The sequence below is a fragment of the Dromiciops gliroides genome, chromosome 3 (assembly GCF_019393635.1).
Source record: "Dromiciops gliroides isolate mDroGli1 chromosome 3, mDroGli1.pri, whole genome shotgun sequence".
NCBI classification, from domain to species: domain Eukaryota; kingdom Metazoa; phylum Chordata; class Mammalia; order Microbiotheria; family Microbiotheriidae; genus Dromiciops; species Dromiciops gliroides.
Genome location: NC_057863.1, coordinates 233,259,059 through 233,284,166, shown reverse-complemented (window position 1 = coordinate 233,284,166; position 25,108 = coordinate 233,259,059).

Here is a 25,108-nt window from a genome sequence, read left to right as displayed (position 1 = left end):
AATTTGGTAAAAAGAGAGAGAAAGGCCTAGATTCATTTATCTATTAAAAGGAGAGAGCATTCCTAGCTCCCTTATCCACCAGAGTCCTCAGGAAAGAGAGTAAGCCAGCGTGCCAGCCTCCCCCTTCCTAGTCCCACAAGCCAACGTCACTTCCTGATGCCAAAGAGCTGCAGAAATCAGAGGTTTCTTTCTTTTATCATAACACCCATAATTATCTCAGGTGTCATGATAAATACAGTGTTGGATTTGGCCTTGACATCTGTTACCAATTATATGAGATTTAAAAAATTTCTCATGATGGCATGAGGATAATTAGGCAGATGATGCAAAAAGTGATGAAACAAAGGTAAAAATTATTTTTAAAAATTAATATCACAGCAATTGTCTTCTCAATTTACCCTCCGCAAGGGGGGACTATAATAATATTGAGTTTTAGAGAATGTTGCAATTTTTAAAAATTATGTTTCATGTGTAACAACTAAGATTCTGAATTCCCTTAGACATGTTTTTGAGAACTTTCATTGTTTGATTTGATTATTGACAAAGCTATTTTAAAGTTGTATTAAGCTCAATTTTGTAGGAAAGATTCCTGGCTTATTACCAGTATTCACACATCAACCCCTAAAAAGACTTCCATTCCATGACAACACCCAGAGGATGTCCCAAGAATCATCTGAGAAAAGACTTTCAAAGACTTTAAATGAACAGTTTGGCTTTGTTGTTTTCTTTTTTCCATCTGTTATTATATACACCATTTGTAATATGTATTCTCTGCAGAGGCCCTCCCTTTGCAAGACAAATATCAAAGCACTGGTTAGTAAGGGACTGCCCCTCTGGACAAAACTTTCCTCTCTCCCTTTTCTATATTGTTATTAACATATTGTTAGCTAGCATAGGTTATTATATTCTGTTATTTTTGACTGTTTCATCAAGGAAACACCCCGTTTCTTGAAGAAACAAAGTGGGGACTGTAACGATTGGAATGATGCCACCTGCTGGAGACTTACTGTAGGAAAGATACAATGTGAGGAGAGGGCCTCTGAGGGCAGGACCATGTGGCTTTCTTTGGCATCAGGAAGTGCCGTTGGCTTGTGGGTGGAGGAAGGGGGAGGTTGGCGCACTGGCTCCCTCTCATTCCTGAGGACTCTGGTGGAGAAGGCAGCTAGAAATGCGCTCTACCTTTAATAGATAGATAAACCTAGGCCTTTTTCTCTTCACCAAATTCTTATTCTCCTTAATAAATGCTTAAAAGTCTAACTCTTGCTAAAGCTTATAATTTATTGGCAACCACTCATTACATATTTTAGACAGAATAGCTAGAATTTTAGCCCTTACACTTCAAAGTCTTTTTTGAGTGCTTGAGACCCATTAATATTTTTCTTGGAAGCTTTGGATGTAGGAGCTTTGACTTTTTTATCTTCTTCTGAGGGTGTATTTTGATCTACTTTGCCACCAAAGAAACTTTCAATGGTCTGATGCTTTCTCTGCCTGCTCATCTTGCCCACCTATTTCTTAGCTTTGTACTCCTTCTTAATGTGTAGTGCTGCTTCCAGGATGCACTGTCCCAAGCTACAGTGGTTCCTAGGTGGTACAATTTAAGGAGAGGCTCGTGCTCAGCCCACCTGGCCTGTAAGTAACCATGGGCCTGCTTGCTCTTTAACTGGAAGCAGAAATCTGATTGAAATCTGATTTTCTGTGGTCTGCAAGCTTGGTTTGGCTGTGCCCCTCCACAGCTAGGCCACTGCCACTCAAGTCTGCTTCCTGAGTAACACCACAGCTCTCCTGCCTCTGCTCCAGCAGAGACCCCCTACTATTTCTCCCCAGCCAACAACTGGACCCCCTCACCAGTCCAGGAGCTGAGTTTCAGAAGAAGCCACTGACACTGAAGATTCTGATGCTCTGGAGGCATAGCCTGCCTGGGGCTGGCTCTGCATTATGTTCTGAGGTCCTCTCTCACCCTGGTACAGCAGACAATTCCTGCTACCTATTTAAGCAGTCTTTGGCTGGAAAATGGTCTCAGTCTGTTCTTTTGTGGGTTTTGCTGCTCCAGGAGTTATTGTGTGACATTTCTCTTAGAGGTATGTGGACGGATTTTTCAGGAGCTCTGAGAGTCACAGCCTTTCCTCCACCATCTTGGCTCTGCTCCACCCCCCAATCTCTTTCAAAGCCAGCCCAGAGTCATTAGAAATGGAAATCAAACTCAGTAAAGTAGATTCAATAGAAACCGCACCTAACTGTAAACCTTTGCTCTCAGAGGGTCTGTCTTTCACTATACCCTGAGGTCAGCCAGGTACAGCTCATTTTAATATGGACCACTCTCAGGTCATGTCAAGCCAATTAGCTTTGAGTAGTGTGTAAGAGCCTTCCCTATCTAAGGAGGAAGGGGCAGGGCTGGACCACAGGAGGCTTGTACTCTTTCATGCTCTCTTGCATTTGCGATCTGTAAAGCCACAGGTTCTCTCTCTCTCTTTCTCTGATTCAGGGGAAGATTAGAACTCACCATACACCCCCTGTCTCTAGCCCCCTTCCTGAGACTCTCTCTCTCTTTCTCTCTCTAGGTAATGTAGGGCTTCTGAACTCTGCTTAAAGCAATGCTCTGTCTCTTGCCACACTTATCCCTGATACTCACCTGCTGCTTCTCTTACCCTGGGGCTGGCTTTCCCCAGACCCCCCTTCTTGTGACTCCATGTTGGTTGTACATGAGGTCAAATTAATAATAAATGGTTGCTGCCAAAACTGGTACAATAGCCTCTAATTTATAAATAGCAATATATTAGAAACTCCAGATAAGTTCCTTAATAACTTAGAATAGAGTTAGGCTTCCCCCCAATATTTCAAATGACATAGTATATATATATATACATATTTGTATACCCACCTATATTCATGATTGTAGGGAACAAGATCATGAAAACTCATTCCACTGACAAAGATCCAAAAATTCCTTTGCAATTTATACCCTGAGAGGTTTGTTCTGGCCACTGAAGAGTTAAATAACTTGCCCACAGTCATATAATACATATGTCTTTGGTAAGACTTATATTCATGTCTTCCTGACTGCAAAAAAGACTTTCTACCTAGTACACCAGGCTGCTTTCACAATTGCCATAAAAATTTTAATGTCTCTTATTTGAAAGTGCTTTAGCCACACTTAAATGCAAGTATTTTAATTTAATATTTTGGAAATTTGTCTGTATTATAATCCTTTATTTGAATCTAAAGTCAAGTCCATCAGATTCTAACAGTAACAACGCCACCATCATACGCTATCTGTCTCCTTGTTTTAGAGTGTGTCCTATGGAAGGACTCTAAGTTGAGGCATTTTTTTATCTTTATTAACAGCAAAATTTTCCTCTTTAGTACTTTTCCTTTGTTCCTTTTCATTTTCTTCACAGGGGGTTGAATGATATGTAATGGTGTCTGGAATTCTTTGCCTTGATAATTTTTGCTTCCTTTGTGTCAGCATGAGGTACAATCACAGAATAAAAGCTTCTCTTTGAGATATTGATAGCATTGAGAAAGAATTTTTTAGACTTTTTGCCATGTGATTCAACTCTAATTTGAAGAAATAAATTTATCTCCTGAATTATGTGTGACTTTCATTATTGAGAGAATAAGTAATTTTGACTATTATAAATACCCAAATTAATTATAAAGAACATATGAAGGAAGATGCTCTCTGTATCCAGAGAAGAAACTGATAAATAGAAATATGTCTAGAGTGAAGAAAAATATGTGTGTATGCATATATATAGTAGGCTTCCACCAATCGTGGACGACCATGGATCAGTGCCTTGAAGAGCCACAGGCCAGTGTGGTTGTGCAGTCCAATGTGGGAGCTGCAGCTCCTGCTACAATGAGGACATCGGAAAACTGCACTCTCTGTTGCCCGTCGGTTCCTGTGTCTCATTTGTTTTTCTTCCTCCAGAGCTTGGAGGCCCAACTCAGCTGCACGCAAACTGCTCCTGAGTATTGAACTCCATCAGGTGCGGTCCTTGGCCATCTCCTCCCAGCTGCCGGTGTCTATTCCCAGAGCCTTCAATTCTCACTTGCATAAATCTCTGTAGCAAAACTGGGGGTGTCCAGCAGGTCTTTGGCCTGGGGCTAATTTGCCATAGAGTAGGTCTTTAGGAATGCACCTGTCTTGCATGCAGTGCACATGACCGAGCCAGCATAGCTGTCTTTGTTTCAGTAGTGTGTAGATGCTCAGAAGTTGCGTGAGTTGGAGCACTTCTGTGTTGGTGATCCTATCTGACCAAGATATGCCAAGGATGCGCTGAAGGCAGCACATGTGGAAGCTGTTAAGCTTCTTCTCTTGTCTAGTGTATGTACTCCATGTTTTGCTGCCATACTCTATAGACGGCAAATTTGGTTTGTCTTGCATATATATATGTATATGTATATATATGTATACACACACATACACACATATATATGCATATATACATACATACAAAACATTATATATACATATATGTATGTATATGCACACACATATATATGTACACACACACACATATATACATATATATATATATATATATATACACACACACACATGCACTCAAAATACAAAGATTTGAGCAATGCTTGGAATAAAAGTGATACTAAGAGGTATAACCGAGGAGAAAGAGCTTTCTAGGCAATGGTGCAAGTTATTTGTGTATAAAGGGAGGTATGTTACAAAAGCTTATATTAAGGAATAGCAAAAAGATTGATTTAGCTGGTCTATGGAGTGTATGAAAGGGGGTGATATGGAAAATTATGGAAAAGTTGGATGGAGACAGATTGTGAAGGTCTTTAAATGCCAAACAAGAGAGTTTAAATTTAATCTACAGGTGATAGCTAGCCACCTTCATTTCCTGAGCAGAGGAGTGACATGGTCAGAATTGTGCTTAGAAGTAATATTACCATCATTTAGCAATTAATTGGCTATGAGGTGGGGATGAGAGACATTGAAAAGCTGAGAGTGACTCCTAGGCTGTGAACCCAGATGACTAGAAGAATGGTGGTTCCCTAAACAGAAATAGGGAAATTAGAGTAGAGGTAGGTTGAATGGATAATGAGTTCTATTTTGAAAGTACTGAGTTTGAGATGCCTAACATTTAGATAGATAATTTAGCAAGTACTTGATGCTGCTAGACTGGAGCTCATTAGATAAAGAACTCCCCTTAAGGGACAGGTACCCAGATTTCTCATCTGTGCTTCACTACTCAATTCCAGGAATCTGAGGCCATTTTCAACCTTTAATGGATAGCAAAGGCAATCCTTTTTACTGGGAAGACAGGAAGTTAGTGCTAGGACAGCTCTGCTTCTACAAGACATAGAAAATGGGACAGGGATTTTTTAAAACTCTGCAAGAAGTACTCTTTGAGTTCTGGGAAGAAAGTAAGGATAATAAATTCTTTATTTAAAGAGGAATATCTAATTCTACCTATAAGTTATTAGAGACAGTTTTATATAATGGCTTCTCTTTGGTGCAGAATTAGTATAACCAGTCCAATACTTATCTATGAAGTTATTGTGACATGAAAGTATTTCCTAGAAATGTAGAACACGACATTAGCATTTGTAACAGTGTAACTCTTATACCAAGAACGAATATTTAACTTTATAACTAGTGATTGATTTGGAGACTAAGAGGCTCTCAATAATATATCCTAGTGTGAGTCAAATTCTCTGGATAGCTATTTCCCATATGTGACAATTCATATCTTGCCTCTGTTTCTTCACATAAGAGGTCTTATAAATACCTAAATTAACTATGAAGGACATATGAAGAAGTTGCTATCTGGATGCAGAGAAAGAAAATAGACTATGTATAGAATAATTTTACATATATTTTCCTATTTGTGTCTAATGGTGGTTATCTCTGGGGAAGGAAGGAGAGAGAAAGAAGAAATAAAGGAAAAAATAAATTTACATGATTATTGTATATTTAAAAGTAATGGCATGTTATACATAGTAGATTTTCTCTTTCATGTGCAATCATTTTATTATACTATTTTATTGAAATGCTTATGTTACTCTATAAATTAAAATAAGATAGATATTTTTTGGTGAGGCAATTGGGGTTAACTGACTTGCCCAGGGTCACACAGCTAGAAAGTGTAAATTGTCTGAAGCTGGATTTGAATTTAGGTCCTCCTGACTCCAGGGCTAGTGTTCTATCCACTTTACCACCTAGCTGCCCTGATAAGATAGATTTTTTGTTTGTTTGTTTGTTTTTTGTGGGGCAATGAGGGTTAAGTGACTTGCCCAGTGTCACACAGCTAGTAAGTGTTATGTGTCTGAGGTCAAATTTGAACTCAGGTCCTCCTGAATCCAGGACCAGTGATTTATCCACTGTGCCACCTAACTGCCCCTGATAAGATAGATTTTTAAAAAAGAAGTCTCCCATATCTGGAATGAACAGTCTCCTCATCTGCTCCTCATAGAATCCCTAGTTTACCTCAAAGCCCATGGCAGATGTTGTCTCTTTTTAGGAAGTCTTTCCTAATTTCCCAGTCATTAGTATTCTCTGTCTGTCTGTCTTCATCTCTGGCTCTGTTTCTGTCTCTTTTCCTCCTTCCAACTCTTCTCTATCTCTCCTGAAATTACTGTTATATTCATTGCCTTATATTTCATTTGTATTCATGTACTTGCTTTCCTGGTTTTATCCACTTCTAGAATGTAAGCTCCTGTCTTATTGTCCTCAGGGTATAGTGTAGTTCCTTGCATGCAGTCAATGCTGAATAAATGTTTGGATTGTATTAACTTGAACCATAGTTAGCTATCGAATCCTAATTATCCTTTGGATATTTGATAGTGGAGCTAGTTGCCTACCCTAAACAACAGGTCTTGGAAAATGGGAAACAATATTCCATGTGACTGGATTGAGAAGTTAATCTCCTGATCACACCATAGGATCTTCTCACAACTTTTTATGAAGGGAGTACAACTTCAAAGTGACCTTTATAACTTATATTTATAATGCAGAAAGTGAGATGTTTTGCTTCAAACTTCTTAGATTGCTAGTAAGCAGGAGATTCTAGAAAGACATAAGATCATTTTTGCTGAGCTCTCTTTCATTTGATTTGGCTTGATTGGCATTAGGGGACAATATACAAGGGAGATACACATAAGACAAAGTCCCTTTTGACTCAAAGGACATGCTTTACTCTTATTTTTTCTTTCTTTCTAGATCTGGCTATGTGTCAGTCTTCCAAACATGATGCTATTTTGGTTTCACTTTCCCATCCAATATTGGAGATATCTTTGTCTTTATTCTTCTGACCTTAAAAGTACATCCACATGGGGCAGCTAGGTGGCGCAGTGGAAAGAGCACCGGCCCTGGAGTCAGGAGTACCTGAGTTCAAATCTGGCCTCAGACACTTAACACTTACTAGCTGTGTGACCCTGGGCAAGTCACTTAACCCCAATTGCCTCACTAAAAAAAAAAAAAGTACATCCACTGTCACTATATGTGTGTGTGTGCATGCGTTTGTGCATTTATTTATTTATGCACTCAATTCTTCCTTCCTTCCTCCATCCATCTATCCCTTCATCCTTCATTTGTTTGTTTATTTATTTATTTATCTTGTTAAGCATGGTGGCCCATGCCCATAATACCAGCTCCTATAGAGCCTGAGGTTGGTGGCTCTCTTGAACTCATTAATTCTGAATTGCAGTGGGCTAATATCACTGACTGAGGCACTGCACTAAAGCTGACATCAACATAGTGAGCCCCTGCTAGAAAGTGAGCACCTGGCTGCCTAAGAGAGGAGAACCAGTTCAGGTTGGACAAAGAACATATTAAAGCTTCTGAGCTAATCACAGGCTTAGGTTTTTGAGTAGCCCCTGAATTTCCAGCCTGACTCAGAAAAAACCCCAATCTTAAAATAAATAAATAAATACATTTTCAATTAACAAACACTTATTTTCTCTTCATTGACATAATGCCACATTGTAACCTTGTAAGGCCCCTGTAACAACATGCATAATCAAGCAAAAGAAATTTCCACATTGGCATGTCCAAATATGTATGTTTGGATCTTGAGGTTTGGAGCTACTAGGCCATGTAATTTCATGTCAAGTAAATCCAGTAAGTCCCAAAGGGAGATATTAATTCAGAAAACTAATTCCATCTTCCTTACAGGAACGTTTATCTTGTTTATTAGTATTTATAACACTTTAATGTTTGCAAAATGCTTTACAAATAAAGTCTCATTTGGTCCTTACAACCCTGTAAGAGAAATTCGATTTTAACCCCCCAACCCCCCACCCCACCACCATTTTACAGATAAGAAAACTGGGACAAAGGATAAGTGATCATATAGCAAGTAAATGACTAAGAGTGAATTTGAACTCAGTTCTTTCTGGATCCAGATCTATTGTTCTATCCATAATGCTACCCTAACCATCATAGGATTATTAAGATTTATATTCTTAATTTATATGTTATTTTTAACACTAATTTACCTGCTTTTCTTTTGTATTTACATGCTAGAACTTTAACTGAATACATGTTCAGTGAATATTCTGAGTTAGAAGCAGATTTAGTGGACTATTTCTTTCTTTTCTTTTTTTTTTTAGTGAGGCAATTGGGGTTAAGTGATTTGCCCAGGGTCACACAGCTAGTAAGTGTTAAGTGGAAGAGGCCGGATTTGAACTCAGGTCCTCCTGACTCCAGGGCTAGTGCTCTATCCACTGTGCCACCTAGCTGCCCCTAGTGGACTATTTCTGTGGCCATGATGGAACATAGGAATGAAAAGAGAAAGGAATGAATACATATGAAATAGAAAAACATGTTTTGGGGAATAAGGTTGAATCAGATCAACAATCAATTCCTGAAATCCCTGAATTTTCACAAAGGAATGTCATACAAATTTTCAGGCATGAATCTCTGTACTAACAATAAATTGGTTTTCTGACTAGTTTCAGACCCTTGAATTCTCTATGCTTGGCAAAAATTCTGGTACTAAAGCAAATTGGTTTTATTCAATTTCCATTAGCTTTCATCACCTGCTTCCTTGAAACTAGGTAGGGTTTTCCTTTTCCTCCAACTCCCACCGTATGGAGTATTGTCTTTACTTGAATGAAGATATTGTATATGTGGCTGACAAACTATTTTGTTGAGTGAGATTGATTCTCACAAAACTTTTATTTTCCAAATGTAAAATAAAATTCCAGGATCACAGAATCAGAATTTAGAGTTTGAGGTAGTATTATTACCCATCCAGTCCTCCCTATTACATGGGAAAAAATACCCTGTATACAATACTTAATGAGAGGTCATTGAGCCTCTGCTTGAAGACTTCCATTGGCTGAGAAGGCAATATCTTTCATGACTTACATTCATAATATAGGTATATTTTTACCTAAGGTTTGTGCCAACATCATGGAATTTGCTCTTTACAAAACCAAAATGAAAGCATACCTTAATGATGACAAAGTTCACTAATTTCTTTTATTCACAGATCCCATTGCACTAACTGCATGGTCTCAACACTACAATGCCTCTTTAGTGAAATACACAGTAATGCAATAAAATCAAGGTATAGAAAATGCACATTACCCAAATTATGGTGTATAGATGAATGGTTACCTCATCAACTTAGTCCATAAATATGTCCACATCAAATAGGTGTTATAATAGTTGGATAATCAACTGAACCCAGAATGGAATCAGAGGTTAAGCAGAATCATATTTTAAAATTGTTTGGTACCTTCCAGGATCCCACATTAGTCATTGACACAAAAGATCAAATCTTTAACTTTATTTATTTTTCCAGCAATGTTATATAATTACAAATTATGCAACGTTATCTCAAAAGAATTGGCAACAATATAAAAGACAACAAAAAGACACATGGTTGACATAGGAAGAATTATGTACATCATACTTGGGTACAAGAAGAGGAATAAAAGAAAAGTAAGTAGGTCAGTTATGTAACAGGAAGAAAACTGATTATATACAGTGTCCCAAAAGACATAGTGCAATTTTAAGCTAAAAATAAGCTCTTATTTTTATAGACAATAAGCAAAAAGTACTTTGAATCATGTCTTATCTGCATTTTGTTAATTGTCTGAAATCTATTCTATTGAATCAAATGGTTTTAAAAAATTTTTATGTTCAAAAAGCAAACTACATTGAATTCTTGGATTTTTATATCTTTAAGCATAAAACTGGACTAAGACTTTTGGGACACCTAATATAGCTCAAGGGCTACCTTAGTGGAAATGAGAGAACAAAAGAACATATGCTTCTAGCACATTGAAGAACTATTCCATAGAGAATGTAAGGGACAGCCTAGACAATTATTTAGCAGGCTATAAAATAGTAAAGGACTTGAGATCTGTATTGAGGGGAGAAAGTGCCCACACTAAGGAAAATATGGATCCATCAAGGTACACATATAATTCATAATCAGAAATAATGCCTGTGTGACATAATTTAATGTTGTGGTTAGAAGTTGGATTTTTAATTTTACAATCTCTAAATTTATAAAATTTGAAGTTGTAAACCATTAAGTTTCATCCTTCCATTTTATACTCATTTATATTGTTCTTTTTGTTTTAAAAAATGTAAACCCAACAAAAGAGATAGTAATTTCAGAGAACAGAAGTTAGTTAACTCCTAAATCTACAATTTTTCTTCCTACACATCAAAAATTCTGATAAAAGATAGATGTTCCTTGTTTAAACAAAATATGTATATGCGTATGTATAAATACATATGTTCTTCAGTTTTAGCCATATTTAAGTTTGAACTTATGAAAACTCAACTATATTTAAATAATGTTAATGCCTAACAAAAATCCCCAAGCACTTCAATATGCAATGGGCTCAACATTGATCTTTTTGAGATGAGTATTCCAAGGTGAATAGGGTGATCCATTCATGCCTGCCCATCCACTATGTCTTATTCATAATATCTCATATATGTATGACTGGGGATCTATCCAATGATCTGGAGACATCTTTAGATTTTGTTGATATCAATGGAATATTTGAGCTATCAGATCAATTTATTCCTTATTTTCTCTCTGTGACTAGTCCATCTTTTTTTTTTCCCAATCCTCTATTTTCCTGATGAAATCCTTTGTCTTTGTTTTCTCTTTAACTTCTGGTCTGTACTATGTCGGACAAAACTCAAGGACTGTGAACTTCTGCATTTAGAAATCTCCAAATTCAATTCCTTGGAGACTGTAGTATTTCTTGACTTAGCAACAGAAGAATATTAATAACACAGATATACCTTTGTTTCATGAAGAAACATGGGGTCATTGAAAAAAATTGCACAATTCTCTAAAAGCAAACAATCAAGGTTACTTTCCTCTACCTATTCAATTTAGGGCCTAATTATGCATAGACAGTGTCAATTCCAGACACCTGCATTAGTGAATTAATTCTATTTATTTATCTAGCTCAATGTTACTTAGCCAACTAAATGTCATTGTCATCATTATCCAGCTAAATGACAGTAGTCATTCTTCATCCACTTAGTTTTCCCAGTGTGTATAGTTAGAATAAATTCTTTTGAGTTATTATGGTTTTAATTTAGGACACTGTATAATGTTCCAGGACTTGATATAATCAGCAGCATATCATCTGCCAAGACAAGTATGTGGAGTGAATCCTTATTAACTTGAATGGTATGCAGAACTTCTTCCAAGAAAGTGGTTAAACTTTTGGAGACCATATATCTCCTTGTTTTATGCTTGGCTTGGTATTAATAATCATAGTGTTGTCAAAGTAATTTCTATAGTTACATACAAAATGTTGTATAATTATAATGTCCTTCAATACCCTAAAATGGGCACATTTGTAAATAAATGCATAGGAATATATTCATTCATACATGTACACATTTGTACATACATATTTAAATCTGGTAATTCAAGAGCAACTTAGTTTAATTCAGATTCTTAAACCTAACAATTCTTTCTTTCTTAGGACTTAAAAAAAATGAAGAAGAAGAAGAAGAAGAAGAAGAAGAAGAAGAAGAAGAAGAAGAAGAAGAAGAAGAAGAAGAAGAAGAAGAAGAAGAAGAAGAAGAAGAAGAAGAAGAAGAAGAAGAAGAAGAAGAAGAAGAAGAAGAAGAAGAAGAAGAAGAAGAAGAAGAAGAAGAAGAAGAAGAAGAAGAAGAAAGTAGCCCGGTAGAAATGTTTTCTTAAAACCATAGCAGTTAAAATGTTGTTGTGTAGGATTAAAACAAGCTATATTGCAACTTTAAATACAATATTTTATGAAATTTAACTATCTACACAGAAACAAAGTAAGTTTTTCTGTTGTTCAAAATGTTTTTTATCCTTGAAATCACTTCTCTATACAGCATGTCTCAAAACTCTTAGTGCAGTTTTAAATTAATAACACTTAAAACTGTTCTAAGACTTTTGAGACATTTGTATAAACTAAGAGGTAGAGGTGTGTTATATGGTGGATAGAGAAATAGGCTCAGGACTAGAAAGACCTGGGTTTAAGTCCTGCCTCTGAAAGGTACTGGTTGTGTCATCCTGGGTGAAATACTTAACTTTTCAGTGTCCTAGGAAACACTAGGGTTATGAGGTTGATGAACTGCCTTGCAAATGCACTTCTTCTCTAGGAACTTTTTGCTAATGTTATCACAGATTAAAGCTAAATCCATATATATAAACTAAAGCTTGGAAAAATCACTAATACTTTATTATTTATTTTACTGTGGAATATTATTCCCATATAATTTTAATTATATTTGGGCTTAAATTTATTTTAATACTGAATATCATATGTATGTATGTGTATACACAGAGTTCTACTTTCATTGTCTTGCTCTTCTCTCCACCATTCTAGTTGGAGTGGGAGTGAGAGAGGCAGCAACAACAGAAAATGAAGAGATACAAGGGTCAAGATGAGAGGGAGGCTAGGTTATCATAACAGTAGTAGGCTTTTCCTTGATAGGGAGCTGGCCACTGGGTACACTCATCTTGACCTGTAACCAATGAGATACCCGCAGTGCAGGGATAGGGAATGTATGGCTGAGGAAAGTTTTGGGCATAGCTGTTTCTGGTTTCTCCTTTCTCCACCTGGATTCTGAGGCTATACTCTGTGTCATGAATCCCAAGTCTTTTGAAAATATTTGTCATGGTCTTAAGATCAGCCCTGCTGAACACATGAATCAACAATCAAGTTTTGGACATTATTGTATTGTGTTCATTTTCTTGTCTGCTTACATGGAGACCAGTCATGAGGAACTAAACATACTCAAACTGTTCATTTCTTTGAAATACTATTTTTGAAGTTATCATGTGTACTGTTTACAGTTGGCTTCAGGGATCTTCAAGATCAGTAACATCTTGATAGATATATTGTTCTTTGCTTTTACTGTCTCTGTGACAAATTGGAGCTGGCAATTAACATGGGGGAAAAGAGCACTGCCCATCCCCTTACCACCTCATGGGAAGACCAGTAGCAAAAGAGAACCACTAGTCACATGGTAGATATAGGGTTTACACGTATTACATCATTTGGTCCTCCCATCAATCTTGTGACATAGATATTATTATTATCCTCATTTAACAGATGAGAAAACTGAGTTGGAAAGAATTGACATGACTTGCCCATGGTCATATAGCTAATAAGTACAAATATAAAACAGGATTTGAACTTAGGTCTCCCTGATTCCACATGTAGTGTTCTAGCCATTGTTCCAACCAGCTACCTAAATAGTACATTTTTTAATGTCTAAAATTAAAACCACTTCACCTTTTAGGACTGCCAAATATATGTATGTATGTGTACAATGTCATAGAAAATATAGATAATTGCAGTATACAAATAAGAAGAAATAACAGAAATTAAATTATTTCAAGTCTAACAAAGATAATATACATTTTTTTTATTCTTCACAGTTTTGAAAATTGTTTCAAATATACCATGTCAGTCAATCCTTATAATACCTATACCAGGGATGTTAAGGAAGATATTTTTATGTCACTTTACAAATAAGGAAACTAGGTTCCAGAAAAGTTAGGCTTGTAAAAGATCACATCTTAGTAGGGGTTGAACTAGCATCAAATTTAGTTTATTTGGATAGCAGTCAGTTGTTTTTTACACCAATATGTTTAAAAGTAGGGATAATCTAATTTGTTTTACTTTATAGAAAAAAAAAACGCCTCTGAGTCTAACCAGGCAATACTAAATTGAAGCATTTTATAGAAAACTCTAGAAAAACAATTTCAATCCATGAGATATTTAAGGCTTAAGCTTTATATTTGTTGTGAAATGGCTGAATAATTGCTTCTAGTCCTCCTTTTATGCTCCCTTTGGCAACTTCTATTCCACATGTAGAAATCTGACTTTAATCTTGAAATTGTGGACCTCGGCCCTCCTTGGGAACTTGTATTACCTTTCACATTTAGCAATTCAAACTCTTCAACTACTTGAATGATTTTTGTTTTTTTGTCAGGGAAAGAGATTTGGGAGTTTTGTCCCATTGATATATTAAACTTTCTTGAGGCCCAAGCACAAAAAATATATTTAAAAAGTAGAAGTAGTAGCATTTTTGTGAATAAATGTGGGTCACGGCTGAGGTGGGTGTGTCTGTATTGAAATACAAGGTAAAGGAAAGAGAGGAAAGCCAGAGATTTAAGTCCAGATAGTTTTTATGGCAAATTGTGAAGAACTCTGATCCATCCTCAGTAATGCCTCAGGAAAAGTTTCCAGAGAAGTTTTGTCCTATCAGAACACCAACATCTAACACTTGGATGATATCACTATGTCTGTCACAAAGTCAAGGAAAGAGCACATACTTGTTTAGTCCATTTATTTAATGTAGACCAACAGTCTAGAAAATATGGATCTCAGTAAAAGAATTCTTTAAAAGATTTACTAATTTTAATCAGAAAATAATCAGTCAAGATGAATTACCAACTCAATGTACCAACTTTCCCTCCCTTTCACTTTATGGTGAGTATATGCAGATTCCATCTGGAAAGTGGGCAGTATTTCCCTCCCTGCATTACTTCTTTCCTCCTTCCCTCCAAGCAATATAGAAGATTAATTGGAGAATAGGGTTGTGCTTTTGAAAAAGGAAAAGAGGGGTTCTAATCATATTTCCTATGATAAATATCTGTTTGACCTTGTACAAAACATTTTACTTCTCTAGGACAGTTTCCTTATACATAAAATGAGGGAGTTGGAACTGGTGGACTCTACAATCCCTTTTTGATTTAGACATGACCTTATGAATGCCTACCTAGACGGTGCTTTTGGAAGAGGTGAGTAGTCAGAGTAACTCATAATAGCTCAGCTTCAGGGAATTTTCTTTGAGAGGAAGCATTATTGACTTAAGCACAGGTAATAGCCCTTTTCTTGATGAGAAAACTAATGAATCATTTTGATCAAAAGGAAGGCCTGATGGGAACAGCTGTAGGAGTCATTTTCTGTTAAGTTGGGGGAATGATGGAGCAATTGTTTGACATAGTGGTGAGAGATCATTAATGCTGATAAATTCATTTTCTACATTAATATAAGAATAGTATAAGGTATATAGTCTGTCATTATCTAGTTATATATGGAAGTTCTGAATTATTTATTTTTAGCATCTGATTAATTTATTCTTAGCATTTCATTAATGCACTTTAGTTAAAGCTCTAGTTGTTACTGTTTAAAAAGATTTTATTTTTAAAAAATTCTTCTTTTAGTGTTTTTCTATGAATTACAAATGATGCTAGAAATTAGGGCTTGAGTCGAATTGGAATCTCTTAATATGTTGCTAGTGGGGGATGGGATTTCTGAACATTTCCAGTCAAATGAAGCTTCTTTGTTAGCTTGCATTGTAGTCTTCTGGACCTAATATCCTTCAGGGATTAGAAAGCCTAGCAGGAAGAAGTTTGCTATCCAATAAGACCTATGAATTTTTAGCCAATGGGGAGCCTGGAGGCAATGTGCTAAATTTGATTTCTGCCATGCAAATGATATTTTTCCTCCTCTGCTTCCATGACACTGTGAATAAGAGCACCTGCTTAATTAGCATTTAGCTTAAAGCCTCAGGTAATTTATAGTAGAACCTTTTACTTAGGGAAGTACTGCTAGGTCTTTTTGTTTATTTGCTGTTTTTAGAAATCTATTTGTATTTTGCTTTGCTTATTCTATTTTTTAAAATCTCTTTCCTGTTAGCTAGTGTTTCATGTACTATTGTTGTGATTCATGGGTTCTTGTTTTGCACTTACATTATTATTTTAATGCATCATAGTTATTTCATTTCTAACATTCAAAAATGTACCTCTCAGTTTTGCGTGAACACAAAACTCAAGTGTGGAAAGACTTAAAGAAAATAGCAACTGAGATTTGTTTCATAACCAGTTATCACATTTCAAATGTCCACAAATTGTCATGGAAATGTCTCAAATATCTACCTCAGACCTATATTATTATGCTAACAAACATATTCAAGTAGAGTATCATCGTCTACTTCTTTGCTGTGTAGGTAGTACAAGCCTGTTATTCCCCTATTGCAGCTGAGGAAACTGAGGCTCAGAGAGCTCAAGTGGCCTAGGATAAAGTTGTTCAAAGTTGAAGAGCAGAAGCTTGAACTCTGGTCAGTGGACTATGCACTTTGTACTACAACATGCCGCCTCTAAACAAATTTATATTTTACCTAATAAAAGGAGAAGCAGGACACAATAGTAGTAGATAGAGATGCAGTTTCAGAGTCAGAAAGATATGGGTTCAAGACTTGCTTCTGACACATGCTGGCTATATGGCCCTGGGTAAGTCATGATCCCAGTGTCCCAGAAAATGCTCCATTACTAAAAATTGCAGAGCTTGTGCTGATTTACATTGATAGAGAAAAGTTCATATGCCTAAAGGGCTATAGAACTGTGCATATGCTTTGATCCAGCAATACCACTGCTAGGTTTCTGTCTCGAAGACATCCCCAGAAGGAGAAGACCTATTTGTACAAACATATTTATAGCAGCTCTTATTTGGTGGCTACAAAGTGGAAATAAAATCCCATCAATTGGGGAATGGATAAACAAGCTGTGGTATATGATGGTGATAGAATACTATTGTGCAATTAGAAATGACAAGCAGGGGCAGCTAGGTGGCAGAATGGATAAAGCACTGGCCTTGGATTCAAGAGGACCTGAGTTCAAATCCAGCCTCAGACACTTGACACTTACTAGCTGTGTGACCCTGGGCATATCATTTAACCCTCATTGCCCTGCAAAAAAAAAAAAGAAAGAAAGAAAGAAAGAAATGACAAGCAAGATGACTTAAGAAAGACCTGGAAAGACTTGTATGAACTGATATGTAGTGAAGTGAGCAGAATCAAGAGAACATTGTGCACAGAGACAGCTTTATAGTTTGATGAAGAATTGTGAAAGATTTAACTAGTCTCAAAATTACAATGATCAAAGACAATCCCAAAGGACTATTGATGAAACATACTATCTACACCCAAAAAAAGAACTGATATTGATGGAACAAAGGATGAAACATGCTATTATTCACTTTCTTTCATTTTTTTCTGTTTTTGAAGTTTTTGTATACAGAATGACTAATATGGTAATGTTTTATGTAATCATATATGTATGACCTATATCTGATTGCTTACCACCTCAAGGAAGGTGGAGGGGAGGAGGGAATGAGGGATAAAAATTGGAACCCAAACCATAAATAAAAAATGTTATTACTTAAAAAAATGAAAAGTTCATTACTAGGTGCTGACCTCCCTTCTTGGATGGTTACCTAGTAGGAAGGAAAGAAGGAAGGAAAGAAAGAAGGAAGGAAGGAAGGAAGGAAGGAAGGAAGGAAGGAAGGAAGGAAGGAAGGAAGGAAGGAAGGAAGGAAGGAAGGAAGGAAGAAAGGAAGGAAGGAAGGAAGGAAGGGAGGAAGACAATAATAATATCTAGGATTTCTATAGTTTTAAAGTTTACAAAGTATAAAAATAATATCTCATTTTAGCCTTATAACAACCCTGGGAGGTAGTTGCAGATGAAGAAACTTAGGCAAACAGACTTGTCCAGAGTCACACAGTTAGTGTTAGAGGGCAGCTTTGAATTCAAGTCTTCCTGACTCTAAATACTACACTATCCAATATACTACCTGGCTGTAGGAAAGGAGGAAAGAAAAGGAAATACACACACATATAAAAACATTAGCAAGTCAATACCTTAACATAAAAATTAATATAATAATAAATCTGTTACCACAAAAACTTTTTTTCTCATTTGCTATGCTATTTCTTTTTAATGGCTTTTTTTTTTACTATTTTTTTTTTACTGAGGCAATTGGGGTTAAGTGACTTGCCCAGGGTCACACAGCTAGTAAGTGTTAAATGTCTGAGGCCAGATTTGAACTCAGGTACTCCTGACTCCAGGGCCGGTGCTCTATCCACTGTGCCACCTAGTTGCCCCTTAATGGCTTTTTAAAAATTAGAAATGTAATTTTAAATGTCAATACTCAAAACACCTAAACCTGTTTTGTAATGATGTACACTAAAATAATTTCAACCCATACAACATCACTACACTTTTTCAGTCATTACATTTAAGTCCTCATTAGGATTTTTTGCACATTCATTCCTATTAATTTTACCACATAAGATCCTAGTTTTGTTTATTTTAATCTTCATTTCTGAAGGGGTGTGTGTATGTGTGTGCGTGTGTGTGTATGTGTGCAAAAAATGGCTGCTCATTTGAGGGGATAGGGGATTAGTAATGTTGCACCTACTGTCTTTTAAAATTTATGCCATTTGTTTTTATAATAATTAGATACTATTTAGTTATTAATAATGGCAAAGCTTTGTTTCTTTCTTTTGGTTCTTTTAACAAATTATTATAGTCATTTCCCAACACACTTTAAAAAGAGTGGAAATCATGTCATTGTATTTGAAAATTAAATTTTCCACATTCACAGGCAGTTCACATTTTTTTCAAACTGATAAAAGTCTAGCATTTTACTTTGAGTGAAGTCAACATTAATAAAATGCTTCATATCTTTATTATTATTAAAATCTAAAGAAATCAGATTTTTATTAAAAAAGCCAGACAAATAACTATTACCTACATGATATCAGACAAGTTACCATACCACTTTGGCCTTGTTTTCATATCTATACATGCATGGTGTTCCAAATGTCTGAGTATGGTTTTAAGTTTAATATATTGGAACAGTTGGACTTGATGAAATATGAGTTCCTTTTCAGCCCTAAACCCTATGATCCTTATGTTCTCTAATCCTCTGCATTCACATGTGGTCTAAAGCAGAATGCCAATTCCCCTAAATGAAATTATTGTTTTAGTTCTTGAATGTTAATGCTTTCCAAAAGAACAGGACTTAGCGCTTGTCCATGATTAATTAAGGCTTTTTGATGACATGATCTTTCTTTATAATACTACTCATCCTCTCTGCTTCTCTGTTGATGGGAGAACCTATCTTCCATAAAGCTTGGTAAAAGCTGGGAGTAAGATTATAAATATCCAGAACATGCATTTCAGCATGATGAATCGATTATGATTCTCCTTTGCCAGTTACAAGAAGATGTTTTATAGGAGAAAAACTTGGAAGTGACAAATTTCCTGTCACTTAGATTGTAAGATTTAGGGTAGCACTGCTTATTCCTCTTTCTGTTTGTCGTGGAACCCAGGATAATGCTCTGCACATAGTAGGTGCTCAATAATGTTTGACAATTTATAGGTAGTTTTCTTAGGCAATAACTAGGGAATGTTTGGCCTCCAAGACTGTAGCTTTTCTAGGTAGCAAATTTCAAGATGGTCACTTATTTTATATTATTTCTAAATTTGGAATCCACAAATATCTAGGGCAATTCATAAACTTCCCATTAGATTAATGTGGTGTCATGAGTAACATGAATGGTCGTTCATATTGTAATATTTGGGGGGGAAATATTTAGTTCCACACTTCACTGGCCAATATTCATACCTAGTAAATTATGGTGTAGTAAAAATATATTAGTAATATTGAGATATTTTCTCATCTTTAACTTGGCTCTTATGAAAGAAATGCAAAAATTGTACTTCTAGCAATTTCAAAAGCAGCTCTGGGCTGAGATTAGCATCACAGGGATGAAAAGTACATATTCAATTCACTCAGCATTTATTAAGTACTTACTGTATACAAATCACTGAACTAGGTGGGTAGGAGGAGGGATAAGGACACAAAAATAAAAGTAAATTGTTTCTGTCATCAAAGAACTTAAGTTCTTAATTACATTGTACTTAATTACTACAAAAATGATAGCAAAGGATGTAAAAATGCTTTTGTTAAGGCTATATAAAGAAAGTTATTTTTAAATCCTTTATAACTTAATCATATGACAGCTAGCTATTGGCTGGCTGAAAAATCATTACTCCTACACAACTCCTCAATCACCCATGCCACCCAATTCTTTCAAACAGTTGATGGTCTCTTTAACCAAGGAGTAACAAGCCTTTGTACCTGATTTTCAACAATTTCGAGCCAAGCAAATGAAACATTGAAATAATCATATTCCTACTAGCTACATGACCATGGACAAATCACTTTCTTCTGTGGAGCTTGTTTGCTTATCTTTAAAATAGAGTTCTTCATGTGACAATTTGTATATTCTGCATGTGTCATTTTGTGCCCCATATGTAACACTTAGGACAGCTAGATGTTGCAGGGCAGCTAGGTGGCATAGTGCACAGATTGGCAGGCCTAGAGTCAGGAAGATGAATCACTTACCCTTGTTTTCCTCAGTTTCCTCATCTGTAAAATGAATTGGAAAATGAAATGCCAAACCACTCCACTATCTTTGCCAAGAAAACCCCAAATAAGGTCACAAAGAGCCCAAGTGATAAAATGACTGAACAACAAAACAAATGTGACATTTAGAGCACTATAAAAGAATTCTGCAGTGTAAGTAGCCAAAATCAATTCATTTGCTACTTTTCTTAACGCCACAGAATAGCAGCCTGTCATTTGTGTTAATTTTCCAGCTAGTGAGCACAGGATGTAAATTGTCCTCCAGTTAGTGCTTTCATTGCACTATAATAATAATAATAATAATAACAACAATAATAATAATAATAATTAGAACTAACATTTGTTCTGGGCACCACTGTGCCTGGCATCAGGAAAACTCATATTCTTGAGTTTAAATAAGGTCTCAGATACTTACTAGCTGTGTGAACCTAGGCAAGTTACTTCACCCTATTTACCTCAGTTTCCTCCTCTATAAAATGAACTGGAGAAGTAAATAGCAAACCACTCATGTATCTTTGCCAAGAAAACCTCAAATATCCTGGAGAAATAAATGGCAACCCATTCCAGTATTTTTGCTATGAAAACCTCCAATGGGTTTATGAAGAGTTAGACATGATTGAAATGATTAAACATCAATAGCATTTGTTTAACATTTACAATTTTGCCAAAACCTTTACATACATTATCTCAACTGATCCTTACAATGAATTTTAGAAGTTTTGTCATTATTATTATTATTATTATTATTATTATTATTATTATTATTATTATTATTATTATTATTATCTGTCTTGTAGACCACTTTAGCACTGTACCTACTACATAGCAAGCACTTGTAAGAAAATAATGGGCTTTGCCAAAACCCAAGGGCCTCAGCTTGAGAGGATTGATTTGGACTGATTGTATTGACTGAAATTGACTGACTTAGCTGATTAACTCACTTAAAGCTAATTCAATTGAAGCAACACCTGCCTGGCCCTCAGGAGGGTGTGTTCTCAGAGACTTTGGACTCTGACCTCAACTCAGGACCACCTTCAAGTCCAGTGAACCAATGGATTTGGGTGATGCTATCCAATGAGCTTGAAGCAGTGTGGAAGGACCACCTCTCCTTGGGACACAGAGGAAGCTTCCATGCTCACTTTGTCTCTCGAACAGGCTGGTGGTAGAGAAATTGAGGAAGAAGCAGGTGAGGCTAGAATGCTAGGATAGATACGCCTTTTCTTAACTTTCTGACCCAGGTGTTCTCTTTTTACTAATAAATGCTTAATGCCCCCAAACTGGTGCTAAAGCTTCTAATTTATAAGTAAACTCTAGCTACCTTTCCCTACACTTGGGACAGTAATAAGATGACCACACATTTAATTTTATATGTCACATACTCAATTAAAGCTCATTGATTAGATGGTGAAACATTTAAGACTGGCATTGTCAGTATCAGCCAGTTTCAGAACTTGGAATGTTCCTTCCATGTGCTCTGGTTCTGTTATATGACCCTGGTTTTAAGTGTCCAATATAGTGCTGGTCTCTAATTTCAGTCACCAGCTGATAGTCTTGAGTCCTAACATCAGCAGCCCTATGTGGAGTAGATGTTGATGCAGAGGATTTTGACTGTGCAGGAGAGTGCAGGCCTGAATTGGGGAATGGGGACAACAGGGTAGCCATCAGATCCAGTGTCCATGCCTGCTGAAATAGGCAATCCCTGCCTTGGCACTGAGAGCATAGGTGTCAAGGTAGAGATTGACAGAGATGATCATGGCTCCCATAGAGCACAATCCAGGGTAGGGCAAGTGCCAAGTTCATGGATACTTCCCTTCCAGGTGACTGTGACCACAACCCTCCCCCATCAACACTTGCTCAGAGGAGGCATAGGATAATCTGACAGGTAGTGGTCTTTTCTTTTGCTGTTTTGACTTCTTGTTACTCTTTTCAGGGTAAAATATGTTACTTTGAATTCTTTTGTCTATTGACTTTTTTCCCCTTCATTTGACAGTACAGTGTCTTATCTACTTGAGGTTTCAGAAGGAGCTGGGCTTTGCTGGAACCTTTTAGAGTACATGTTTACTGCCAGCCTAGGAATTCCTCCCTCTCATTTTATGACTTGACTTAAAATGTTAGTCCTCTTTAGGAATTTTCTGTGGTCCTTCAGCTAGTGCTGATTCTGCTCTCTTTGAATCTTATAAGCCCTTTAAAGACTTTATCTCCCTTAAAACTTTGCCCAAGGAGGATATAAGCTTGCAGAGCCAAGTGCATGTCCTAAAGTACTGATGTTCTTTTTTTTAAACATTCTTTCCTTTGGGGACTCATCAATTTCCATGTATCAATTTTCATCTCTATGCAGATCATCCTCAGAACTAGATATCCAACCCCAATTTCTCTTCTGAATTCCAATTTCATATCTGTAAATGCCTAGTGGACATTTCTACTGCTATGTCTCATAAGTACCCCAAATTCAACATATGTAAAACAGAACTATCTTTCTCCTCAAATTCTCTTATTTTCTCAACTTTTGTATTATTGTCAAGGGCACCACCATCCTTCCAGTGACTCAGACTCACAAACTTGGAATCGTCCATTGGTTCCTTGCTTTCACTCACCCTACATATCTTATGCATTGCCAAATCTTGTTTCTACCTTCACAACATTTCTGTTATATACCGCCTTCCCTCTACTCACAGAGCTACTACTGTGGTTTAAGGCCAAATCACTTCCTGCTTGAACTATTGCAGTAGCTTTCTAATTTAGCTCCCTGACCCGTCTCTTCCCACTGTAACCCGCCTTCTACATTGCTGCCAAAGTGATATTCCTAAACTGTATTTCTGCTATGTCATACCACCACCACCACCACCACCACCACCACCACACCTCGTTTAGTAATCTATAGTAATACCTTGTTACCTCTAGGATAAAAGGGAAAGTCTCTCCTTGATATTTATAGCTTTTCACACATTGCTTCCTTCATATGTTTCTAGTCTTGTCACATTCTCTTCCCCTTCATATGATCCAACCATACTGGCCTATTTGTTATATTCCTTGTATGTGACATTTTATATACCATCTCCATGTACAGTCTGTCCTCAAAATCTTAAAAGCTTTCTGTGTCTCCCAGTGAGGGATCTCTTTCTACCAATGTTAATTGGCAGCTACTCTGTAATTAATTTATAATCTTAGCAAGTTGCCTGGGCTAAAATGTTAAGTGGCATGCCCAGAGTATGTAAGAGGTAATCTGGTATGTAAGAGGAAAAACTTGAACCCTAATAGATAAAAGATATGTATTTTAACCTTCATTTAAAAAATGGAGTTTCAAATTCTTTGCCTCCCTTCTGCACTTCCCCCACCCATTCAAAAGGCAGGCAATCTGATATCAATTATACATGTGAAGTCATGTAAAACACATTTCCATATTAACCAAGTTGCAAAAAATTAATGAAACAAAAAAGGAAGGAAAAGAGTATGCTTCAGTTTGCACTCAGTTCATCAGTTATGACTCTCAAGGTGGTTAGCATTTTTCATTATAAGACCTTTGGAATTGTCTTGGATTATTGCCTTGTTCAGAACAGTTTTCACAGTTGAACATCCCTACAATTGCTGTTACTGTGTACAGTGTTTTCCTGGTTCTGCTCAGTTCCTTTTGCATTAATTTATATGTCTTCCCAGGTTTTTCTGAAACCAACTCCCCATATCAATTCTTAAATCATAATAGTATTCCATCACAGTTATATGGCACAATTTGTTCAATCATTTCCTAATTGATGGGCTTACCTCAATTTCCATTTTTTTGATAGACCAAAAAGAACTAATACAAATATTTTTGTATATATAGGTCCTTTTACTTTGATCTCTTTGAATCCCAGTCTTCTTGTCTTTAAGGTTAGCTCTCTATCCATCATGCCACACTGCCTGCAATAAGCTCATTATAGAATTAAAATTTTCTCATGGGTGTAAGGTTTTCACTGAACCAAGGGATCAGGAAATGCTCAGCTTTCACTGTAATACCTGCCAGTCCTTCTCTGCTTTTTTGTTTTGGGGAAAAGTTGGCTTTCTACTTCATATGGCTTGGCAAAGTCTGGTAGTGAGAGAGATTATGAATATACCCTGTGTGCAAATCAGCAGTGTGAATCCTTTGTGAGTCCTTTTCCAATTAGGAGAGTCTTCTGGCAGGAGAAGAACTTGGCAGTGACAAGTTCTATGTCACTCCAGCTTCTCCCTCCCATCAGGTATCTTGACATGAGCATATAATTGGTTTCTTTACTAACCCCTGTAGTTGTGCGGCCTGGCCTCTCTCAGAAGAAGCCTCTCATAAGGGACTTTTCAGAGACAGCTCAGAATAGAGCTGCTCAGAACACAGTAGCATGCACACAAGTAAAGGGTTTGTAATTATGAACAACTGGTACAA